Source organism: Eriocheir sinensis, chromosome 48 (genome assembly GCF_024679095.1).
Source record: "Eriocheir sinensis breed Jianghai 21 chromosome 48, ASM2467909v1, whole genome shotgun sequence".
NCBI classification, from domain to species: Eukaryota; Metazoa; Arthropoda; class Malacostraca; order Decapoda; family Varunidae; genus Eriocheir; species Eriocheir sinensis.
Genome location: NC_066556.1, coordinates 8,228,068 through 8,253,904, shown reverse-complemented (window position 1 = coordinate 8,253,904; position 25,837 = coordinate 8,228,068). Strand labels below are relative to the sequence as shown.

The 25,837-nt window shown below is 41.4% G+C and overlaps 1 protein-coding gene across 1 annotated transcript in view; it reads right to left on the bottom strand.

The window, feature by feature from the left end:
• LOC126981537 (oxytocin receptor-like) overlaps positions 1-16,750 on the bottom strand; it is a 55,540-nt gene extending 38,790 nt beyond the window's left edge. The window contains exon 1 of the mRNA XM_050832736.1: positions 16,686-16,750. The gene's annotated coding sequence lies outside the window, so the exon portion shown is untranslated. The remainder of the gene's footprint in view (positions 1-16,685) is intronic.
• Positions 16,751-25,837: the final 9,087 nt, after the last annotated feature.

Genomic DNA, 25,837 nt, shown 5'->3' with positions numbered 1-25,837 from the left:
GATAGAAAGAGAAGCAACATGGCGGCGGAATTTAAGAAGTAGAAGACTATCAGTAAGAGAAGGAGAGCTGATGAGACGAAGAGCCTTAGACTCCACTCTGTCCAAGAGAGCTGTGTGAATGGAGCCACCACACACGTGAGATGCATACTCCATACGAGGGCGGACAAGGCCCCTGTATATGGATAGCAACTGCGCGGAGGAGAAAAACTGGCGGAGACGATACAGAACGCCCAACCTCGAGGAAGCTGATTTAGTGAGAGAGGAGATGTGAAGTTTCCAGTTAAGATTTTGAGTTAAGGATAGACCGAGGATGTTTAGTGCTGAAGAAGGTGACAGTTAAGTGTTGTCGAAGAATAGGGGATAGGTGTTTGCAAGCTTGTGTCGAGTTTCTGGGTGGAGAAATTGGGTTTTTGAGGCATTGAAGGACACAAGGTTCCTTTCACCCCACTCGGAAATGATAGCAAGGTCTGAGGTTAAGCGTTCTGCAGCCTCCAGTCTGGAATCATGTAATTCCTGTTGAGAGGGTCTTCTGTTGAAAGAAGTCGAATAATGCAGAGTGGAGTCATCAGCGTATGAGTGGATAAGACAGTTTGTTATGGAAAGAAGATCATTGATGAATAACAGGAAGAGAGTGGGTGATAGGACAGGGCCCGGTGGAACACCACTGTTGATAGGCTTAGGGGAAGAACAGTGACCGTCAACCACAGAAGAGATAGAACGGCCGGAAAAGAAACTGGAGATAAAAGAACAGAGAGAGGGATAGAATCTGAAAGAGGGCAGTTTAGAAAGCAAAGGCTTGTGCCAGACTCTATGGAAAGCTTTCGATATGTCTAGCGCAACTGAAAAAGTTTCACCGAAACGGCTAAGAGAGGATGACCAAGAGTCAGTTAAGAGAGCAAGAAGATCGCCAGTAGAACGTCCCTTGCGGAACCCATACTGGCGATCAAATAGAAGGTCAGAAGTGGAAAGGTGCTTTTGAATCTTCCGGTTTAGGATTGATTCAAAAGCTTTAGATAGACAGGAAAGTAAAGCTATAGGGCTGTAGTTTGAGGGACTAGAACGGTCACCATTCTTAGGCAAAGGCTGAATGAAGGCATACTTCCAGCAGGAAGGAAAGGTAGATGTTGACAGGCAGAGGCGAAAGAGAGTGACCAGGCAGGGTGTCGACACGGAGGCACAGTTTTTAAGGACAAGAGGAGGCACTCCATCAGGTCCATAAGCCTTCTGAGAGTTAGTATTGTTAGGGCCATTAGTATTGTTATTATTATATGTAGTATTAAAAGTATTAGTTGTGGTAGAATAGCGGTAGCAGTAGTCATAGCGGTAGTAGTAGTAGTAGTAGCAGTAGTAGTAGTAGTAGTAGTAATAGTAGTAGTAGTAGTAGTAGTAGGCACCAGTAGTAGTAATAGTAGTAGTAGTAGTAGTAGTAGTAGTAGTAGCAGTATCATAAGTTTGTAGGTAAGTGGAGAAAATGGACGCTATAATCTAGTCCAACGCAAAAGACGAGGAGACTTTTAAGAACGTTTACCTTCGTCGTCGCGTGGGACAAGAAAATTAAGTAGAAAAATGTCAAAGTTTGCTCTGAAAGTCGAGTCTTGTTATCCATCTATCTATGTAAGAGGAGGAGGAGGAGGAGGCAGTGGAGGAGGAGGAGGTGGAGGAGGAGGAATTACGGCTCAACGAAATTATCAAACTTTAGTCGAACTTCCCGTAAAAAAAAAAACTGGAGGGGGTAATAAAAAAGTACATGGAGAGAAGAGAAAGAAACAAGTCGAAGGTTTGCGATAAGTTAAAGGAAGAAAATGGGAAGCGAAGTGGTCGAGCGTTGGCGAGCTTGTGATATATGTGGCGGTATTGATTCACACACACACACACACACACACACACGTCAGCACCACCTCCATTGCCACAAGTCACCATCACCCTTCTCATCACCATCAACACCTTTATCATCATCATCATCACCATCTTCATCACCACAGTCACCATGCATCTTCGCTTTACCATCATCATCTCTTTTTGTCATTCTGTTTCCTTCCCCTCCATCTCTTCCTCCTCCACCTCCTTCTCTTCGTCCTCCTCTTCCTCTTCCTCCTTCGCCTTTTGTTTCTGAAGAGATTTGTCATCATTACCGACTAATTGCTACTCTAATTGGGTGCAGCCTTCAATCAACTCGCAGGGTTCCATCCGCGTGACCTATGCCTAACTATCTTCCAACAGACAGACCAACAACTCCATCCATCTGCTTTCCTATCCACAAACCTACCGCTCTTATCCACCTGCGTACCTTCGTCCCTATCTGTCTATTAACCTGATACCTCCTGCGTACCTTCGTCCCTATCTATCTATTAACCTGATACCTATGCCTTACTACCTTCCAACAGACAGACCAACAACTCTATCCATCTGCTTTCCTACCCACAAACCTATCGCTCTTATCCACCTGCTTACCTTCGTCCCTATCAATCTATTAACATGCTTCCCTACCTACAATCCTACCTCTCTGTCTAACTGCTGAAGCCTACCTACCTACCACCCTACCTACCTACTAGCATTCCAGACTACCAGCTTACACCCTACCTTCCTACCTACCTACCTACCTACCTCTATCTCGCCTCCCACACACTTTCGCACAAATGGAGAAGACTGAAAGAGCATTTGTTATAAGCCGCCCTTGAAAAAGAATATACGCAATTTTTTTTAGAGACGAATGTTAAAAGAAAACGAATAAGATTATTGAATTCTCGGAAACTGTTGTCAACACACACACACACACACACACACACACACACACACACACACACACACACACACACACACACACACACACACACACACACACACACACACACACACACACACACACACACACACACACACACACACACACACACACACACACACACACACACACACACACACTCACGCTCTCACACACACACACACACACACGTTTATGTTAGGTAAATATGCTCAAGAAAATCTCATTTATATTGTATGAATAGATTGTCCTCAAAAAAAGAAATATAATGGAAGACGAAAAGAATACAAAGACGAAGGCGAAGAATAAGGACAAAACAAGAAGAAGCAGAAAAAAAAGAAGAAAATAAAGATATAGATAAAGTTAAAGAAAAAGAAGAAATGATAACAACAATGAATGTAAAAAAAGTAGATGGAAAAGGAAAGAACGAACAAGAAGTATTTGAAGAAGAAGAAGAAGAAGAAGATTAAGAAGAATAAACTATAATGAGGAAGCATGCGAAAAAGTAAAAGGAAAAGAAGAAAACAAGAAACAGACAAGACAAAGAAAGGGAAGGAAAGATGAGAAATGAAGAAAATTAGGAAGAAATCAAAGTAGTGAAAAGACAAGAAAAAAAAAAAACTAGAAGAACAAAGTCGGAAATGCCAGAAAAACAACAACAATAATAACGAAAACGAAAACGGTGAAAGCAAACCCCCAAAAATGACAGAAAACAATGACGAAGAAAAAAAAAATAAGGAAAGAAAAAAACCGAACACCAAACAAGGAGATGGCAAAAGAACAACGACACTATTACAACGAAAAACAAATAAACAAAGAAAAACAATAATAAGATAAATAAAAAAACGACGACAGAAAATAATGACAAACAAAATAATGCTACATAATCAAATAAAAATAGCGGCGGAGGACAACACAGCGTACATTGTCAAGCTCCACTGCATCATACAAAGGGAATTGATCATCTTTTTAGCATATTTGTAGTTGTTCATCCAATTAGCTGGTCTCCCTTTGATGTGTGGGGCGGCAGGGCGGATAGAGAAGGGGGGGAGGAGGGGAGAAGGGGGACGAAAAAGGAAGGGGGAGGGAAGGGGGAAGGGGATGAGAGGTGAGGGTCAGGGTAGGGGAAGGCAGAGGGGAAGAAGGGGAAGGGAAACGACAAGAAAAAAGAGAGAGTGGAATGATCATGTGTAAGGGTCAGGTTAAGGGAAGGGAGGGGGATGGAGAGACGAGGGAACGAAAAGAAAGAAGAGAGAGGGGGTGATAGGAGGTGAGGGGTTAGGTAGTGGGAAGGAAGGGTAGGAGAGGAGGAGAGAGGTTATCTAAGTAGAGAGAAGGAGGAGGGGAGAGATGAGGGCAGGGAAGGGAAGGGAGAGGTGAAATGGATAGCGACAGTGAGGAGAGGAGGGGAGGGGATGAGAAGGGAGAGAGGGGGAGGTAGGGGCGGGGAACGAGATGGAAGAGAGGGGGAGGGAGGGGCCGGGGACGAGCAGGAAGAGAGGAGGGAGAAGACAAGTGAGAGGTTAAGTGGAGGAAAGGGAAGGTGAAAGAAGAGAGGAGGGGAGAGTGAATGAGAGGTGAGGGAAGGGAGAAAGGAAGAGGAAGAGGGGAGGGAAGGGGGGAAGGGGTTAGGTGAGGGAAGGGAGGGGAGGGGAAAAGGCGGAGGAAAGGAGAGGAAAGAAATAGATCGGCAGATGACATACCAGACCAAAAATATCTTGACTTTAATGATATTTTTTGTATATATTCTTTATTTTACTCTTTTTCTCTTTCTCTTTATTTTTTGTTACTTATATCTATCTATCTCTATTTTTAACTCTATATTTATCCATCCAGACATCTTTATCTATTTATATGTCTATTTCTATCTTTATTCATGGATCTGTCTACCTATCTATTTAATTACATTCTCTCTCTCTCTCTCTCTCTCTCTCTCTCTCTCTCTCTCTCTCTCTCTCTCTCTCTCTCTCTCTCTCTCTCTCTCTCTCTCTCTCACTGGCTTTTCCTACTCAACTCACTCTCTTCTCCCTCTTCACTTCGTTTCGCAGTCTCTCTCTTCTCTCTGTATCCACTTTACTATAGCGGAGAGCAGGACAGCGAGGGGAGTGTAAAGGTCACCTCCTCCTCCTTTAGGAGGCGTTTAGATATGTTTTCCCTAAAAAAGCGAAGGATAAGAAGGGACTTAATTGAAGTGTTCAAAATCCTTAGTGGATTCGACAACATTAAACCAGATAGTCTATTCAGAGAGACACCAACACGCAGCAACGGTATGAAGTTAAAGGGAAACCGATGTAACACATTGGTGCGCAAAAGTTTTTTTCAATAATAGAGTCGTCGATCACTGGAATAGACTCCCACCGTCAGTAGTTAGCGCGCAGAGTATCAATAGCTTCAAGTCTTCATGGGATAAGTACTTCAGGGATATAAGATTATACTGACCCTTCTTCGCATGTTTTCAGACAGATTGCAATAAGACGTCAACCTAAATCCATATTATTCTCCCCCACAACCTAGATTGCAAGTAGCGTAAGTTAACAATAGAGTAAAGCAACAGTTAATGTCCGCATGACAGGTGGAGTGAGGTGTGGGTGCAGTAAGGTGGCAGGTTACTGGTGCCGTGCCTAGTACCGCCGGTAAAACGAGGATTAAGCCTCCACCTGTGCCCCTGAGACTACACCTCACCCATCGTGAGTATTAGGGGGGATCCTGAGGCTGCCCTGTGTAGGCCACTCGTCCTCTTCCAGTCTCCTTGTGTTTCTGTGTTCTTATGTTCTTATGTAATGAAGTCATTCTCCCCCACAGCTTAGGTTACCAGTAGTGTAAGTTAAGGGTAGTAATTTCCTCTTATTTCTCTCTTTACTGTAAAATTTCCATGTCCCTTTCTTCCTTAAAGGTACATGGTGTTCTCTTCTAACTATTTCCTGCCGGCATGTTGCCGGAGGGAGAGGTGGGTGGGGAGGAGCCTTCATCTATTCTGTCCTGTCCTACCACACGTAGATTACTAGTAGTAGCGGTAGTAAACAGACACCCTCGTCATAGACCGATAGGTCTTCTGGTGTCTGTTCTTCCTATGTATTCCTTTGTATTCCTCCTCTTCCTCTTCCTGGCACGTCCACACTACCGTTCACGAAGTCATTACATTAGGTTCGGCGGCGCGTCATTGCGGCTCAGACACGTTTCCAGTGTGTTCCTTAGAATCCCAAATAGAGTTAGAAAGAGGGGAAGGAGAAGTAGGAGGAGGAGGAGGATGGGGAGGAGGACAAGAAGGAGAAAGAGAAAGAAAAAGAGAAAGATGAAGATGAAGATGACGACGATGACGACAAGAAAGAGAAAGAGAAAGAAAAAGAAAAAGAGAAAGATGAAGAGGAAGATGAAGACGACGACGACGACGACGACGAAGGCGAAGATGAAGATGACGATGACGATGACGATGACGAGGACGAGGAGAAGGACGAGGAGGAGGAGAAGGACGAGGAGGAGGAGAAACATGGAGTGGCTTGGAGGGAAGGATTAAAGCACTTGTGTATCTACTCTTGGGAACGTTCAGTTCACTCCCGATGCAGCAAAGTGGCGATCAATGCGTTTCTTGAAGGAGTTGATGGTCTCTGCGCTAATCACTTCTGCAGGAAGGCTGTTCCAGTGGCGAACAACTCTATTCGAGAAATAACTCCTGCCGATGTCGGTATTGCATCGCTTTGCTTGAATTGTTTTTCCGTGAAGAGTTTGGAGTGATCAACGTTGCTGAGCTTGTTCAGGTACTTAAAGACTTGTATCATGTCTCCCCGCAGGCGTCTCTTTTCCAACGTGAAGAGGTTGAGTCGCTCGAGTCGCTCTTCATAGGGCTTCGTCCTCAGTGATGGTATCATCTTCGTGGCGCGGTGCTGTACTCTCTCAAGTAATTCAATGGACGAGGAGGAGGAGAAGGACGAGGACGAGGAGGAGGAGAAGGACGAGGACGAGGAGGAGGAAAAGGACGAGGACGAGGAGGAGGAGGAGGAGGAGGAGGAGGAGGAGGAGGAGAAGGACGAGGACGAGGAGGAGGAGAAGGACGAGGAGGAGGAGAAGGACGAGGACGAGGAGGAGGAAAAGGACGAGGACGAGGAGGAGGAGGAGGAGGAGGAGAAGGACGAGGACGAGGAGGAGGAGGAAGAGAAGGACGAGGACGAGGAGGAGGAGAAGGACGAGGACGAGGAGGAGGAGAAGGACGAGGACGAGGAGGAGGAGAAGGACGAGGACGAGGAGGAGGACGAGGAGAAGGACGAGGACGAGGAGGAGGAGAAGGACGAGGACGAGGAGGAGGAGAAGGACGAGGAGGAGGAGGAGGAAGAGAAGGACGAGGAGGAGGAGGAGGAGAAGGACGAGGAGGAGGACGAGGAGAAGGACGAGGACGAGGAGAAGGACGAGGACGAGGAGGAGGACGAGGAGAAGGACGAGGACGAGGAGGAGGACGAGGAGAAGGACGAGGAGAAGGACGAGGACGAGGAGGAGGGCGAGGAGAAGGACGAGGATGAGGAGAAGGACGAGGACGAGGAGGAGGCCGAGGAGAAGGAGGAGGACGAATAGAAGGACGAGGACGAGGAGGAGGACGAGGAGAAGGACGAGGACGAGGAGGAGGACGAGGAGGAGGAGGAGGAGGAGGACGAGGAGAAGGACGAGGAGAAGGACGAGGACGAGGAGAAGGACGAGGACGAGGAGAAGGACGAGGACGAGGACGAGGACGAGGAGAAGGACGAGGAGAAAGAGAAGGAGAAGGAGAAAAAAAAACAGAGGGGAAAGAGGAGGGATACGAGGATGAAGTGAGTGAGGAGGACGAGAAAAAGAACGAGAAGGAAAAGAGGAAAAAAAGAGGATAAAGAGGGTCAAGAAGAGGAAGAGGAGGGGAAAGAGAGGAAACAAGGAATACAAGTAAAAATAATAGGAATAAGAAAATGAAGAGGAGGAGCAAGAAATAAAAGGAAAAGGAGCCGTAGTAGGAAGATAAAGAGGGTCAGGAGGAAGAGGATAAGGAAGAGGAGCAAGGGAAAGAGAGCAAAAAGAATCAAAGGAAAAATAGAAATGAAGAGGAAAGAAGAGCAAGGAATAAAAAGTAAAAGAGGAGGAACAGGATGATGAAAAGAGTCAGGAGGAGGAAGAGGAAGAAAAGGAGGAACAAAGAGCAGAATGAGTAGGAGGAAAAATAAAGGAGTAAAGAAGAGCCAGGAATAAAGAGAGAAAGAGGAGGAAGAGGATGATAAAAAGGGTCATGAGGAGGAGGAGGAGGAAAAGGAGGAGGAAAGATAGCAGAAAGAGTTAGAGGCAAAATATAAGAGGAGAAAATAAGAGCAAGGTATAGAGGAAGAAAGAAAAGAAATAGGAGAATGAGGACGTATAGGAAAAGGAGCAAAGAGAGGAGAAAAATGTAAAAGGAAAAACAGGAAAAAAGGAGATGGATGGGATGAAAGGTTAAACAAGAGGATGAAGTTGATGGACGTTTATAAATTCGCAACTCAACACAGGGGGGGGGGGGGGGAGAGAGAGAGAGAGAGAGAGAGAGAGAGAGAGAGAGAACAAGAGTGAGAAAGAACAGAGATAGAGAGGAAGAGATAGAGGGAGAGAAACAACATGTGCCTTTCTATATTCGCACTGCCAAGACAATAAGTGATCGAAGTGCCAAGCGTTCAGGACTGGCCTTTTAATACGCAGCGGGAGTGAGCGAGTGGGAGGCATTTTAGGGAACGTCCGTAAAAGAAAGGGGAATCCATTTTGATTTATTGAAGAAACTCACTTTTACACGAATACGGATGAAGGTGAAAGAGAAAGTTAGGTAAGCAGGCAAATAGGTAAACAGGTTGGTAGGTAGATAGATACACATAATTAGGTAGGTAGGTACACATAGGTAGGTAGGTAACATAGGTAGGTAGGTAGGTATGAATGTAGACAGGCAGGGAGGGGAAATATTACATAAGATACAAGTAGAGAAAGGAAGATTGCTAGAAAGGAAGAGGAAATAGATAGGTAGGTAGACACATATATAGGTAGATTGGTATGTAGATATGCAGGAAATGAGAAAGTAAAGATAATACGGACGGTACATACAAATAGGTAGATAAAGAGAACTTGTATTTGGGCATAGGAGAGGAAGTATGTAAAGAGGGAAGAAGAGGAGGAGAGACAAAGGTTGGGAAAATAAAAAAAAGGGAGTGAGGTATGTGTAGAAGGAACGAGAGAGAGAGAGAGGGAATTAATTAAGCGCGCGGAGAGTGAAAGGAAATAAGAAGTTGAGGGGTGGAAGGAGAAGGGAGGAAAGAGGAGAGAAAAGGAAAAGGTCTGGAGTATTGGGATATCTGAGAGGGATACCATAGACAAAAGGTGAATATAATTGCGTCGGTATAGAGTATCAGAGAGAGAGAGAGAGAGAGAGAGAGAGAGAGAGAGAGAGAGAGAGAGAGAGAGAGAGAGAGAGAGAGAGAGAGAGAGAGAGAGAGAGAGAGAGAGAGAACCACTACCACTACCACTACTACTTCTACTACTACTTTTACTACTACTACTACTGCTACTACTACTACTACTACTATTTCTACTTTAACAACAACCAAACAAGCAAAAAAGAAAAGAAAACCAACAAAAACTAAAGAAAATCAACACCACTGCATAAGGTGACTGTGTACGAAGAGAGAGAGAGAGATAACACGGACGAGAACAAGAACGAGAGAGCGAGAGAGTGAGAGTAAGACAGTGAGATCGAGATAGAGAGAGAGAGAGAGGTGGATCATGTCAAAGATGGAGAGAGGGAGAGAGGGAGAGAGGGAGGGAGGTAGTTTTAATCCCAAACTCTCCGTAATTAAGGAAAAGTTGAGCTACATAATAACGAAGCCTTCCCTCGTTACTTATAGGCCTCAGCTTATTAACCCTTCCGCCTCCTTATCGATCAAGGTGAGGGAGGTATTTCATTGTAGGAGGAGTGACTGGCTGTCGTGGGAAGAGATGGATGAAGAGGCATAGGTTCATATTTTTGAGTTTTGGGCTCCCACTAAGCCTATTCCCCAAGACCGCAGAGAAGGCCGCGGTTTTCGTGGGTGATTTTCCCGTTCATTGTGTATAAGCCGTGTAAAACTATCAATTGGGTCACAGAACGGTCCGTGGAAGCCCAGCAACTTATATACGGGAGGCTTTTCAAACAGGGGAACCGAGGATGTGTGGGCTCGCAGTATAATGATGGTGAAAGTGCTGGTGATGGTGATGATGAGGATACTGGTCGTGATTTTTGGTTGACGAGATGGTGGTGGTAGTGACTGTGACGATAAAAGAATGGTGTTGATGGGGATCGAATGTTGATGGTGTAGAGAGGTGTTTAGTCCGGTAGTAATGATAGTGGTGATGATGGTGATGGTGGAAATGGTACTGGTGACGAGAATGGTGTTGGTGTTGATTCTAAGATGATGAGGTACAGTGAGATATCTAGATTTGCAGTAATGGTAGTGGTGATGGTATGGAGGGGGGGTGGGGGGGGGGTGGAAGAGGTAGGGCACTCCGAAACTGCAGACGTTGGCTTCACTAACACTCAACTCACAAACCCAACCCAGACATCTCAGAGCGTGTAACTTTACTTTTCTTTTACTTTTTGCTTTCCTTTGGTTGTCTGGATGTATTCTTCTCCTTCACTAACACCAATCAACGAACGAGAGGAAGCTGCAGGGATAGAAAATTGGCAACGAAGAAAGGAAGGGAGACTTTAACTTTGTCTTCTCTTACTCTCATTCTTCTTCGTATGTTTTCTTCACTTGCTGCAGGAATAGAGAACTGGATAATAAAGAGGGGGAGGAGGATCAAACCTCCTCTTCTCTTTCACTTGTTCTTTGTATGTTGTCTTCCCTGTAGCAACCACACAACACGCAGAACGAGGAATATTACGAGAGACATGAGAGTAGGATTAAGAGAGACCACGAGAGAATGGAATATACAAGATGGGAGACTCGCTTATTCATCTTTCTTTTATCCTTCGTGTATTTTTTTCACTATAAAGCAAACGCACAAAACTGAACGAGGAATATTACGAGAGATATGAGAGTGGGAGGAAGCGAGGCTCGAGAGAATGGAATACAGAGTGGGATGCTTAAAATAACGCTTCTCTTGGTCTTAGTGTTCGTGTATTTTCCTCACTATAGCAACCGCACAACACAGAACGAGGAATGTTGCGAGAGATATGAGAGTGGAAGAAGCGAGACTCAGAGGAGTGAATACATAGGATGGCAAACTCACTTATTAATATTTTTTTCTTATTCTTTGTATGTCTTCACTATAGCAACCGCACAACACAGAACGAGGAATGTCGCGAGGGATGAAAGTGGAAGAAGCGAGACTCCGGTTAATGGAATACTTACTCTCCTCTTTTACTTGTTATTCTTATATTTTCTTCACTATAGTAACGTCACAACACAGAACGAGAAATGTTTCGAGAGATATGAAAGTGGTTGGAAGCGAGACTGGATAATGGAACACAGAATGGAATACTTACTCTCCTCTCTTACTTGTTATTCTTATATTTTCTTCGCTATTGTAACCCCTCAACACAGAACGAGAAAGATTGCGAGAGATGTAAGAGTGGTAGGAAGCAAGACTGGAGAGCTGAATAAACAGGATGGGAGACTCGCTTATTGATCCTTTTTTCTTCTTCGTATATTTTCTTCACTATAGCAACGGCACAACACAGAACGAGGAATATTACGAGACATGAGAGTAGAAGGAAATGAGACTCGCTGGAACTGAATATATAGGAAAAGAAGACTCGCTTATTCCTCCTTTTTCTCTTATTTTTCGTGGGTTTTCTTCAGGAGGAAAAGAAGACTCGCTTATTCCTCCTTTTTCTCATATTTTTCGTGGGTTTTCTTCAGGAGGAAAAGAAGACTCGCTTATTCCTCCTTTTTCTCTTATTTTTCGTGGGTTTTCTTCAGGAGGAAAAGAAGACTCGCTTATTCCTCCTTTTTCTCTTATTTTTCGTGGGTTTTCTTCAGGAGGAAAAGAAGACTCGCTTATTCCTCCTTTTTCTCTTATTTTTCGTGGGTTTTCTTCAGGAGGAAAAGAAGACTCGCTTATTCCTCCTTTTTCTCTTATTTTTCGTGGGTTTTCTTCAGGAGGAAAAGAAGACTCGCTTATTCCTCCTTTTTCTCTTGTTTTTCGTGGGTTTTCTTCAGGAGGAAAAGAAGGCTCGCTTATTCCGCCTTTTTCTCTTATTTTTCGTGGGTTTTCTTCAGGAGGAAAAGAAGACTCGTTTATTCCGCCTTTTTCTCTTATGTTCCGTGGGTACTTCTTCAATACACGCTATACAGAAAAGGAAGACTGCGAGGGATGTGACAGCGAGAGCAAGTCAGCCTCTAGAGAACTGAATATACAGGAGGGGGGACTTGCACATTCATCTTTTTATTCCTTGTTTCCCTTTCGGTTTCCTCATAAGTATTCACACCACGCACAGTACGAGGGAGACTGGAAAAGAGAGATGGGAGTGAAAGAAAACGAGAATCCCGAGAACTGAGACTACAGGATGGGGGACTCACTTGTTCATCTTTTTTGTATTATTTTACTTGTGTTTTTTTGATGAATTATACACGCCACACACAGTACGAGGAAGGCTGGGAGAGAGAGAGAGAGATGAGAGTGGAAGGGAGCGACACTCAAGAGAACGATGTAGAGGATGAGAAATATTCTTGTTTATTTTTTCTCTCTTTCTTCCCAAATCTTATCGTCACAAATATTTCATCACAAAACGGATGAAATTATAACTTAGAAGAGACAGAGACAGAGACAGAGAGAGAGAGAGAAGTAAGAAATAAAATAGAAAATAGAAAAAAGGCGAAAAAAAAGAGAATTCAAAATAGCGAGACTTACTTTTCTCTCGTATAATTCTTACGTTGTTTTCATATCCATTCTTATAACTTATCTTTTCATCTTATTTTGCCATGTTTTCCTCACTTCCACACGACACAAAGCAACAGAAATGGGAAGAATCTGGTCAGAGACATGGGAGAGGAAAAACAATGAACCCAGACCTATTTTTCCCATGTAACTCTCACGTTGTCTTCCAAACATTCATACAACTTTATCTTTTCGTCTTATTTCGCCTTGTTTTTCCCCTTCCCCACGACACAAAGCCAGAGGAAGAGGAAGATGGTCAGAGGTATGAGAGAGGAGAGGAGCGAACCCAAACTTATTTTTCCCATGTAACTCTCACGTTGTCTTCCTAACATTCATACAACTTTATCTTTTCGTCTTATTTTGCCTTGTTTTCCCCCCTTCCCCACGACACAAAGCCAGAGGAAGAAAAAGATGGTCAGAGGTATGAGAGAGGAAAGGAACGAACCCAGACTTATTTTTCCCATGTAACTCTAACCTTGTCTTCCTAACACTCATACAACATATTTTTTCATCTTATCTCGCCTTGTTTTCCACCTCCCCCACGACACAAAGCCAGAGGAAGAGGAAGATGGTCAGAGGTATGAGAGAGGAGAGGAACGACCCCAGACTTATTTTTCACATGTTTTCCACCTGTTTTCCTCATATGGCTTCACACTCCACATAACACGACCAGGCAACAGGAGTCCATGGTGGTGGAAGGATTAGTATTTAGCCTTAAAGTAGCCTCTTCCTACTTTAATTTCCTCTTTTTTTTCTTTTCCTTTCTGAAGTGTAGGTGTCATTGTCCCAGGAAATGAGTGGCCAGTAGCTTCACCTGTTTTATTTTTTCCCTTCTTTTTCCGTTTTCTCTCTTCTCCTTTCCTTCTTTCTTCCTTTTCCTTTATCCTTGTTTTCCTTCTTCCTCCTCCTTCCTTCCTTTTTCTTGCTTCTTATCTCTATTTTTTTTACTTCTTTCCTTCTTCCTTCTCCCTCCTTTTTTCTTACTTTTCTTTTGCTTTTTTCTTCCTTCTTATTTTTTCTCTCACTTTAGTTTTTTTCTTTATTTCCTTTTTTCTTCTTCCTTCTCCCTCTTTATTTCTCTTGTTTTATTCTTCTTCGTTCTTTTTTCTTCTCCCACTTTAATTTTTCTTTTTTCCGTTTTCCTTCTTTCTTCTTCCTCCTTCTTTCTTGTCTCTCCTTTTTTTTCTTTTTTTCCTACCCAAAGTGTAAGTATTAATGTCCAGGAAATATCACCAGTAACTTCTTTTTTATTTTTTCATCTTCTTCCTTCTGTCTTTTTTCCTGCCCCCTTCTCCTTCTTTATCTTTTTCCCTTCCTGAAGTGTAGACGTAAATGTCCAGGGAACGCGTCAGGTATGCAATAAACCTCGTTCACACATTTAATAAACAGGTGTGGCGTATATTTAATTAAGGAAAGCTCAGGTGTGTGAATGACGATGCTAGTTTTTGTTTTGTTTTGTTTTGAGTGGGTACGTTTTTTTTTTCTTTTTCTTTATGAGGTGTAACACGGAATTCGAGGAGATGTTGACGCCGGGATCCTGTTTTTGTTTTATCTATTAGTACTTTTTTTCATCCTTAGAGGCAGGTTAATTAATGACGTTGGAAGGTGATTGCTTATGCGTTTGTGTGTTGTATGTATGCATGTATGTGTGTGTGCGTGTGCCTGTGTCTGTGTGTGTGTGTGTGTGTGTGTGTGTGTTTTCTATCTCTCACAGGTATTCCACGTAGTCTTAGGGGAAAAAAAAGTAAATATTTTGATTAGTTTTGCTTTTTCTGTTCTTGTTTATCCCTTCTTTTTCTTATAACTGTGACGGTAATATTTTTTTTTATTCCACGTAATCTTCGAAAAATAGATAGTTTCATCATTATTGCTTTTTATGTTTTGCTTTTCCCTTCTTTTTCTTGTAACTGTGACGGTAACATCTTTTTTATTCCACGCAGGCTTCGAAAAATAGTAAATAGTTTGATCATTCTCGCTTTTTATGTTCTGTGGTTTTCCTTTCTTAGAAGTGCGACGCAATCTGATCTTTCTTTTATCTTTCTTTTCCTTCGGTGGTATCAAGGGAATATCGCGGGAAAGAAAAACAAAAGTAAATAGCTTGGTCATTCCTGCTTTTTATATCCTGTGTATTTCTTTGTTTTCCTTTTCTTAGTAGTGTGACGCAAGCCGATCCTTTTTTTTGTATTTCTTTTCGTTCGGTAACCTCACGGAATCCAGGAAAAAAAGTTAATATTTAGACTGTTTTGTTTTTGTCTTATTATTTCTTTTTCTCAGAAGGGTATGACTCAAACTGATTTTCCTTTCTTTTTTTCCTTCTCTCTCACTTTCTTTTTCTCTCTTTTTCTCTCTCCTCTCCACTTCCTACCACGTTTAATATCTCCTGTAGCTTCCTTTTTTTCTCTCACTCTATTTCTTTCTCATCTACTTTTTTTACTTTCTACCTCATTTATTTTCCCCTTTCGTTTCCTTTTCTCTCCCACTCTCTCTTTCTCTTCTCTCCTCTTCTTCACTTCCTACCTCGTTTAATCCCATCTCTCACTCTCTTTCTCTCTCTCCTCCATTTCCTACCTCGTTTAATCCCATCTCTCACTCTCTTTCTCTCTCTCCTCCATTTCCTACCTCGTTTAATCCCATCTGCTGCGTTCTTTTCTCTCTCACTCTCTTTCTCTCTCCCCTCCATTTCCTACCTCGTTTAATACCCTTTGTAGCTTTTTTTTTTTTTTCTCACACTCTCTTTCTTTGTCCTTTACTTTTTACTTCCTACCTCATTTAATTTTCCTTTTCGTTTCTTTTTCTCTCCCACTCTGTCCCTCCTCTCCACTTCTCCACTTCCTGTCTCGTTGAATTTCACTTGTCGCTTTCTTTCTTTTTCGTTCATTATCGTTTATCGTCAGCACAGATTTTCGGGAAACTTAAAAAAGAAACACCTGGATCTTGTCATACCTTCGCCTCGTTTTTTCTTATTAACGTAACGGAAAACTAATTAATCTCAGGTATGTCTGGGGTGTTCAGGTGAGCCACAGGTAGGAAGAGGCGGCTCAGTTAACTTCCTAGGTACTGCTAATTGTTTTCTCTTTCTTTCCCTCGCACGATTAATTCTTCATATTTCCGTAGCTGTTATTTTTTTCTTTCTTTTCTTCTCACGACTAATTCTTCATATTTTCGTAGCTACTTATCTTTTCTTTCACCCCCTTTCACGATTCGTCCTTCATTTTCTCGTCAAGGTATTCGCTCTATTCACCGATTGCCACTTTCACTGAACTCGGACACAAAGACGACGACGAAAACACAAACAAACAAACAAACAAAACCATGGTAGGAAAAAACCGAACCGTAAATATGACACGAATGGATAAAAAAGAAAAACGAGAAAAGGAATAGCCACCAACAAAAACACAAGCAATGAAACAAAGGTAGGAGTAAGTTCGTTCAGAAAAGAAAACAAAAGAACCGTGACAGAAATAAAACGAACCAAAATTATCAGAAGAATGAAAACAATGAAAACAGGGAAAAGGATAACCACAAACAAGAACACAAACAGTAAAACAAAAGTAGCAGTAAGTTCGACCAGGAAACAAACAAACAAACAAACAAGAGAACAATGACAAAAAAAACGAACCATAATTATCAGAAGAATGAAAACAATGAAAACAGGGAAAAGAATAACCACAAACAAGAACACAAACAGTAAAACAAAAGTAGCAGTAAGTTCGACCAGGAAAAACAAACATTCAAACAAACAAACAAAAGAACCGTGACACAAAAACCGAACCGTATTACATATGAAACGAATGAAGGAAAAATAAAAAAAAGGTAAACGAGAAAATGAATAACCACAAACAAGAAGACAAAACCGTAAAAACAAAAGTATATACCATGAGTTTCAAAAGACCTGCCAAAACACACAAAAATGATAAACAAAATACAAAATGAAACCGACAAGTAAGATTAGACGAGCTGGAAAATGAGAAGTGACGAGAGAAAGCGAAAGCGAGAGTGAGAGTGAGGGAGAGCAGGGAGAGCGAGAGAGAGTTACCTGGAAGAAGGGAGGTTGGAGAGAGCGCGGGGAGAGTCTTATTGGAGAGAGGAACCCGCCACCACTGAGCAACAAGTGGCGGCGGCGGCGGCGGCGGCGGCGATGGCGATGGTGGTGGTGGTGGGGGTGGTGGAGGTGGTGGGGGTGGGGGTGATAGTGGTTGTGGATCCCCTCGCTTTCGTCTCCCCTCTCCTGCTGATCCTGTCTCTCTCTCTCTCTCTCTCTCTCTCTCTCTCTCTCTCTCTCTCTCTCTCTCTCTCTCTCTCGGATCAGGTTACCTCCCACACTCCTCACTTAAGAAATTCCTCTCCCTCAGATTGAATTGGCTTCGTAATTTAAACTGCTCTAACTTCCTTCTCCTCCCGATTCTTTCTCTTTTTCTTTCACATTTCCTCTTTTTTTTCTCTGTCGCACTTTTTTTTTATCTCCTTCAGTTCCCGGTTTTTATTTTTTTGGGCGATTTTTCTTCTTTTCGATGTTTCCTGTTTTTTTACCATCTTTCTTCTTTATATACTTTCCTTAGTAAGTTTTTCCCGCTTTTCTTTTTTTTTTTTCCTTTTTTTTATTTTTTCTCTCACCTTATTTCCACTTTCATTCCTCCAGACATGTTTTTTTCCCTCGATGTTCTTATTTTTTGCAGCTTTTTATTATCTGCATTTTTTTTTGTTTCTACTCACTTCACGAACTTTCTCGTCGATTTTTTCCTCTTTTTGTAACATTTTTTTTCTTACGTTATTCAATTTCATCTTTTATGGCGTATTTTTATCATTGTTTTATCATCCTTTTTTATATACTCTCCTTACTAACTTCTTCCTTATTTTCTTCTTTTTCTTACGCATTTTCTTCTTTTTTTTCTCTCACGTTCTCCAGTTTCATCTTTTATGGCCTGTTATATTTTTTTTCAGTTTTTGTTGTTATCTTCCTTTTTTTATGTACTATCCTTGCTAACTTTTTCTTGATTTTCTTCTTTTTCTTACACATTTTCTTCTTTTTTTTCTCTCACGTTCTCCAGTTTCATCTTTTATGGCCTGTTATACTTTTTTTCAGTTTTTGTTGTTATCTTCTTTTTTTATAATATACTCTCCTTCCTGATTTTCTTCTTCTTTTTCATTCGTAGTTTTCTTCGTTTTTCCTCCTGTTCTCCGTTTTCATTGCTCAGTGCATGTTTATTTCTTTGTTTTTGTTTTGTTTTTTTATTATCTTCCTTTTTCCATACCCTCTTTACTAAGTTCTTTCTAGTTTTCTTTTATTTTTTCTTTCGTAATTCTTCTTTTTTGTTCCTTTCTCCAGCTCGTTCCTCAAGGCGAGTTTTCTTTTTTTTTCCGATAGTTATTCCCAGTTTTTTTATTATCTTCCTTTTTATATACTCCCTTTATTAACGTCCTCCTTTCTTTCCTCTTTTTCTTTCGTATTTCTTTTTTTTGTTCCAGTTCTCGGGTCTAATTTCCCAGGACGTCGTTTTTTTTCAATGTTTCTTTATCGTTTTTTTATTATCTTCGTTTTTTATAATACTCCCTTTTCTAAGCTCTTCCATTTCCTTTCCTTTTTTTCTTTCGCATTTCTTTTTTTTTGTTCCGGTTCTCGGTTCTCATTTCTCAGAACGTCGTTTTTTTTCATTGCTTCTTAATCGTTTTTTTATTATCTTCCTTTTTTATATACTCCCTTAATTTACTTCTTCCTTTTTTCCTCTTTTTCTTTCGTATTCCTTTTTTTTTCTGGTTCCCGTTCTCTGTTTTAATTTCTCTGGGCGTGTTCTTTTCCCCTCGATGTTTTTTTTCAGTTCTTGGTAACTAATTTTTATATACCGGTCTTTTGTTTTTCGTTTCTTCCTTCCCCTCTCTTTCTCTATGTGTCTATCTATCTATCTATCTGTTTCTCTTTCTCTCTCCCGATCCTTTTCCTTTCATGGGTCTTCGTTTTCTATTTTTCATGGCTGACGTTCGCATATATACATTTTTTCGATTCCCAATATTCTATCTTCCTCGCATTCTTTCCGTCTTCTCATTTTTTCTTTCTTTCCCCTTTTCAACTCGTCCTTGATTAATACTTTGTGAACTGCTTCTTATGTTTCTTTCTTTCCATTTTTTTGCGAACCTGTCTTCATGTTTTCGTAGCTACTTTTCTTTTTGTTCCTTTTCTCCTTTTCACGGCTCATTTTCATAATTTCGTAGCATCTTATTTTTCTTTCTCTCCTTTTTACGATTTATCCTTCATATTTTCGTTGCTACTTTTCTTTTTTTTCTTCTTTTTTTGACTCATTCTTCATAGTTTCATAGCTACTATTTTTTCTTTCCTTTATTACAACTCTTCCTTCATATTTTCGTAGGTACTTCTCATTTTTTTCTTTCCTTTTCACGAGACATCACTCACAATATTATTCTCGTGGCTTACTCATTTTTTCTTTTTTCCTTTTTACAACTTTTCCTTCACATTTTCGAAGGTACTTTTAATTTTTCTTCTTTCCTTTTTACGACGCAACCATCATTACATCATTTTCGTCGGTACTCATTTTTTTCTCGAAGTTCACGATTCGGTCCTTATATTTTCGCGGGTACTTTTTTTACATCAACGTGCACGGCGTCAAATTAATGAAACTCACTTCATTCCTTCATATCTCTTCCCATTCGGTCTGATTTCCTTCCACGAATCTTTTGCCCTGCGTGGAAAGGAAATTGAATGAAGGTTGATTAAGGACCCGTCAAGCTCAGCGCGCTTTACTATTATTATTATTATTATTATTATTATTATTATTATTATTATTATTATTCTGATCTTACTTGTCATTTATTAACATCCTATTACTACTATTCTGCGACCTCGCATCTTTTACTCTCAGGGCGGAAGATGATTGAAGGATGATAATTAAACCGTCAGACTCAGTGCAGGCTATTATCTTTTATCTTAATTATTATTCATAGGCATCGTTATTTTTCTGAAATCTTGCTCGTTATCTTCAGGCCATCCACACCTTTGCCTGCTTCCTCCTTATCTGCCTCACGCTCTCACCGGTTCAATCAAGGTCAGGTGTGTGTGAGTGTGTGTGTGTGTGTGTGTGAGTGTGTGTGTGTGTGTGTGTGTGTGTGTGTGTGTGTGTGTGTGTGTGTGTGTGTGTGTGTGTGTGTGTGTGTGTGTGTGTGTGTGTCCGTCATTATCTTCTTTTGAACCTGTTTATGCGCTTCATTTTTGTCTCCTTTTGTTCTTGTTCAATGGCTGTTTTTGCTCGATTTTATGGTTTTGCGTTTTTTCTATTCTATTTTGGTTTTACAAGATTTTACGCGTGCAATAATACATGTCATTTAAGGTATCGTGTTTTCTTTTTCTGTATATATTTTTTTCGATGTTGTGAGTTTGTGTTTATTAGTTCCACCTTATTATTTTCAATTTGTTTTTCTTATTTTTTTGATTTTGTATTTTTGGGTTTATTGATTCCACCTTTTTCTAAGCAGCGATTCATTTCCTCTTCATTTTTTTCGCTATAGTCGATTATTAGATTTTGGTGTTTGTGTCAGTCCATCCTCTCTAGGCGGGTGGTGGTTGTTGGGGTGGGGTGGGGTGGGGTGGGGGTGGGGGGGGTGGGGGCGTTTTAAGCGTCTATTTTGGTTTCCTCGCGGCCTCTTCCTCCCTTTAATCCTTTACCTGTCTGGGGTAGGCGGTGGCTGAGTGCTTAGCGTGCGGGCCCACCATTCACCACGCCATGGACAACGTCGGTTCGAGTCCCCACGCTACCACCTGGGATTTTTCAGTCACTGCCGAGTGGCCTAAGACTACCCCATGCTGTCCAGAAGACCAACCATCAACCCGGACTCTAGAAAAAACGTCCAAGTGAATCAAGAATGAGTTCCGGGGGGCAGCATGAGCCAAGCATAAGTGGCGCTACTATAAAAATTGCCTGCGCCATGACGGGCTTAGGCCGACCACCTGGCCCCTGAAGAAAGCCTACCGACGCTACAGTCGATGTGAAAAAGAAAAAAAAAAATTTAGGCTCCTTGCGGTGTCTTCTTTCCTCATTTTCTTCTTTATCTTTGGACTCTTTTCGGCTTCCTCTTGGCTTCTTTTTTTCTCTTCCTTTGCTGTTTGTCACCTCCTCGTTCTCCTTGCGACATTTTCTTCCCTCTTTTCTTTCTTTACTCCTATGCTCTTTTTTCACTTTCCTTGCGGTGTCTTCTGTCCTCTTTTCCTTCTTTACTTTTGGGCTTTTTCAGTTTCCTCGCGGCCTCCTGTTTCCTCCACTTCTTCTTTACCATTGTCTTCCTTTTCGGTTTCTTTGCGGCCTCTTCTTTCCACCTTTCCTCCTTTCCTCCTTTCCCTTTGGGCTGTCGGGACCCAGAAGACAAACAGAGGAATAACCATAACAACACTGGCGTAAACATTTGACAGGACAAACACTAACAAGGAGGGTGACAGATATACAACAGTGTAAACATCTGATAGGACAAACACTAACAAGGAGGGTAACAACGAGGGTAACGGAAAACGGATACCCAGACCCAGATACAGAAAACAGATACCCAGTAGGCGGGGTCAGAAAGTGTGGATGACCATTCAAAAAGACTCTGAACATGTGACGTCAGTTGTGACGACATGCTATAAGCGAATAACTGAACAGAGAAGTCACTGTGGGAGTGTCTTAAGAGTGGATCACGAATAGCAGGAGAAGTAAACAATATAACATAATGAGCGGGCCAATGGTTATTGACAGGACATATTGGCTACTGGTTATGTAGAAAATTAAGGCGTGTCAAGGATGTAGTACCGCCTCAAGCAAAGAAAAATGTGACCTAGAAGTCGGTGGTATGAGCAGACTGAGCCTTGCTCTCGCTTCAAGCAGAGCTGCTCTACTCACGCAGCTGAAAATGGCTGTTTTGTGATCTTAATCGTGAGCAGAAACTCGAGAATCTAAGACAAACCGACTGTATTGTCCTGGAGATTATAATGTAGGAGATGTGTTGTAGGATTGTGAGTGGGACAGGATTGTGGTTATTTTATTGCGATGTAAAGCAAAGGTAAAACCACTGGATGTGGTATAATTTGGTGCTTCCGTGAATTGTAGTAGATTATACTATAGGAATGTGTTATTAGGATTTGTGAGGAGAGTACTTAATTATTGTGATGTAAGCAGAGGGATACAAACCACTGTTTGTGGTATGACGAGTGTTATTATTATTGGCAACCATTGAGCACATATTGTAGTATTGTTGTAGACATGTCGTTTGTCATATGTTGTATCCATTGCTGAATATGCCAGTGTTTTATGATCGTTTGAGCATAGAATATTGCGTAAGGCAATTACTTTCATTTAATTTCAAATAAATGTATATTTTCGTTTTCCCTCGTTTATCCCCGAACACCAGTCTCCAATAACAACTTAAGCCGGATCACGCTACCAGGGATACGAGACGGTGAGATCATTTATGGAGTAATTAATGAGTGATAAAAGAGTTGTTTTGATACAAATTGATGGAAATAAAATAAAATATGATGACTAAATGCAAGAAAAGGAGGGTCCAATGCTCTCTCTCTCTCTCTCTCTCTCTCTCTCTCTCTCTCTCTCTCTCTCTCTCTCTCTCTCTCTCTCTCTCTCTCTCTCTCTCTCTCTCTCTCTCTCTCTCTCTCTCTCTCTCTCTCTCTCTCTCTCTCTCTCTCTCTCTCTCTCTCTCTCTCTCTCTCTCTCTCTCTCTCTCTCTCTCTCTCTCTCATTAGCTAAAGAGGTTGGAGCTAGATTCAAGACAGGCCAAGGCTCCTGTTTTTAGATTAAGCCTCGACTCGAGACGGCCCCCTTAAGGCTCTTTTGTCCCCCTCTCCAAAAGTTCTTCCCACGCCTCCGCATCCTTGTTCATCAGTATTACTCTTGACGCATTCAGCTCCTCTCTCCTTACTTACCTTTCCCTTAAGCTGCTCGCCGTCTCTGGCTCTCTCTCTCTCGGGTCTTCTCCTATTTCCCTTTGTCGTCTTGGTCTCTCTCTATATCCTACTTCTCTCGCTGTCTGTCTGTGCATGTGTGTGTGTCTTTATAGTCTATCTCCTTCTCCTCTGTCTGTGCGTCTGTGTATGTGTGTCTGTCTCTCTTAGTGTGTTTATTTTCCTAGCCATTTCGTCGTGTCTTCCTTCCTTTCCTTTTCTACCTGGAGGAATGTGTCTTTGTGGTCATACTTAACTGTCTTCCTTATTTTATTTTTTTGCAAGACAAGAAGTTTATGTAATCAAGGTTTTCAGAGCGAATGGACTAAGTTTATATCTTTATTTATTGTTACGTTTTGTCTGTCTCTGTATCTATCTTCGTCTCTACTTGATTATTTAGTTATATTGTTAATTTGATATCTATTATTTATCTTTTTCGATGAGTGTTTGTCTATCTGTCTCTTTTTTTTTTACAGCAAAGACAGCTCAAGGGCACAAAAAAAGGAAACAATAATTAAAAACCCGCTCTGCTTTGTTTGTTTGCTAGTCCGGGTTTCGTTTAGTGGATTTGTCTATCTGTCGTTTTTTTGTCTGTTTGTTATTCCGTCTTTTTGTTTTGTCTGTGTGGTCATTTAGTCACTGAGTATGCTTGGACTCTCTCTCTCGTCCATTGACTCCTCAGTAACGCCTAATATCTCTTCCTCACGATCAGATAAACATACAGGATCACTTAAAGCTTCTTGCCATGACTAAGAGAGAGAGAGAGAGAGAGAGAGAGAGAGAGAGAGAGAGAGAGAGAGAGAGAGAGAGAGAGAGAGCAGTAATCAAGTCTGAATACCACCAAGGCTTATAGAGGCGATGGATTTGTTGATTTTTGATATAATGAAAGTTTTATGTCTTTCTCTGTTTCTGTCTTTGTTAAATCTGCTGTCTACTTTTTTCTGCCTCCTTCCCTGGGTGAGCTTGTTTATCCGTCCCTTTGCTCTGATAGTTTGCTAGTCCGTCCGTCTTTCTCTGTCTGTGTTGTCATGGAGTCACCGAGTGTTGGGACGCCTGGGCTGGAAGTGCAATTAGAAAGCAGCAAACAGTAATCGAGTCTAATAACCACCAAAGCCCCTCCAATTAAAGTTAGATGCGGTGACTTAGCAACTGCAGAGATTAAACTAAACGTAACTTTAACTACTTCGAGGCTGTAATGGTCTGCCGCGATAGATAGATAGGTAGATAGATAGATACGTAGATGAATAGATAGATCGATAAAGATAAAGACAGATTGATAGACACACAGAGAAGAGAAATGAAGAAAGGAGAAGAGAAGAGAAGAGGAGAGAAGAGAAGAGAAGAACAAAGGAGGGAAAAGAGAAGAGAAGAGAAGAGAACAACAGAACAGAAGAGGAGAGAAAAGAAAAGAGAAGAGTAGAGAAGAATAGAGGTTCGAAAAGAGAAGAATAGAGGTTCGAAAAGATAAGAATAGAGGTTCGAAAAGAGAAGAAAAGAGAAGACAACAGAAGAGAAGAGAAGATAAGAGATGAGAAGAAAAGAGATTAGAAGAAAAGAGAAAAGACGAAAGGAGAAGACATAAATGTAGACAAGGCAAGACAGCCAGCAAAAGAAAGAAAAAAAAAAGAACAAAGGAAAGAGAGGGAAGGAAATTCAAAACTAGAAAGACAGAGAAAAAAACTGAAGAATAACTAGCTCAGGAGACAATAAAACGAGAGAGAGAGAAAGAGAGAGAGAGAGAGAGAGAGAGAGAGAGAGAGAGAGAGAGAGAGATTGCATATGCCTCTCTCTCTGTCTCCTTCACGGGACAAACATTATCACAGACACCCAGTAAATGAGTCACCTTCAAAGAAAACGGACATCACGCCTTAACACACACACACACACACACACACACACACACACACACAATCTATTACAATTCTTCAAATACTCACACAAAACTAAACACATAATTGGGCAAGAGTTTATGTAAGAAGAATATTTGATGTTATATTGCATTGTCTATTCTCTGTGCGTGGAAATATATCAAAGAGATCGATCCTTAGTTGTATAATCACACTCTGTTCGGGGTTGGGATGGCATGCTCCTCCCTTCTCCTTTGTTGTTTACTTGCAACAATAAACTATCAATCAATCAATCGAACGAGTTTTGATAATGCTTGAAGGAATTGCAGGGGCGAATGTGCTGCCATCTGGTGAGCGCTTTTGTTGGTAGAGAACCATCAAGACTCCTCTCCACCCGACACCGAGCCCTCTCCTGGCCTCTCATTCTTTTTTTCTTTCTTTCCATTCACGATTCGTCCTTTATATTTTCGCGGGTACTTATTTGGGATCAACACGCACGACACCAAATTAATAAAACTCATTTTAGTCCTCCTAGTTCTTTATGTTGTATTATTTGTGTTATATTATGTAGCTCAGGCATCCGTTTTTCTTTCCTCCCTTCTTTCTTTCTTTCCTTTTTTCTTTCTTTCCTTATTTCTTTCCTTCTTTCTTTCTCTCTTTCTCTTTCTTACATTCTTTCTCCCTTTCTTTATTTTTTCTTTCCTTCTCTCTTTCTCTTTTCTTTCCTTCTTTCTTTCTTTCTATGTTTAACCTTCCTTCGTTTCCATCTCTTCCTTTTTATCTGATTTCAGGCCACGAATCATTTGCTGTCAAAGTCTTTAGCGGTCTTTTCTTATTTTTGTTTTGTTTTTCGACCTTGTGCTGTTTTCTTTGCTGTAAAAAAAAGAAAAAAAGGAACAGTGGGGTGCCATGTCTTAAACCTCCCGTAATCCAAACACACACAATTGACAAGGCTTTCTTAGGACTTATGGGCATTTCTATGAGTAGTTTAATAGCTCTGGTTGTAGTTTGACAATATACCATAAATGTGGAAAGAAGCACTCCTGAATATCCGATTAAACTCCCGTTCGGCCTTTAAAATAGTTGATGTGGGAGGCGAGGGCGTCTGAAAATACCAACCCCTGTATCATAATCTTGTGTTGAAATTTCAGGACGTGTTGCAAGGCTTTAGAGGGGATGTGCTCCCACTCACGCGTGTTGACTTTCCTATGTGATCAAAACAAACTTAAAATAAACTAAAAATAACAACAAAAAATCATAAAAAGTTTGTTCTCGTTTCATGAGCTAATATTTGACTCCAAGTAAGTTTGTCCTCGTTTTCCATTTACATCTTAGGCGCAAACAAACACACACACACACACACACACACACACACACACACACACACACACACACACACACACACAC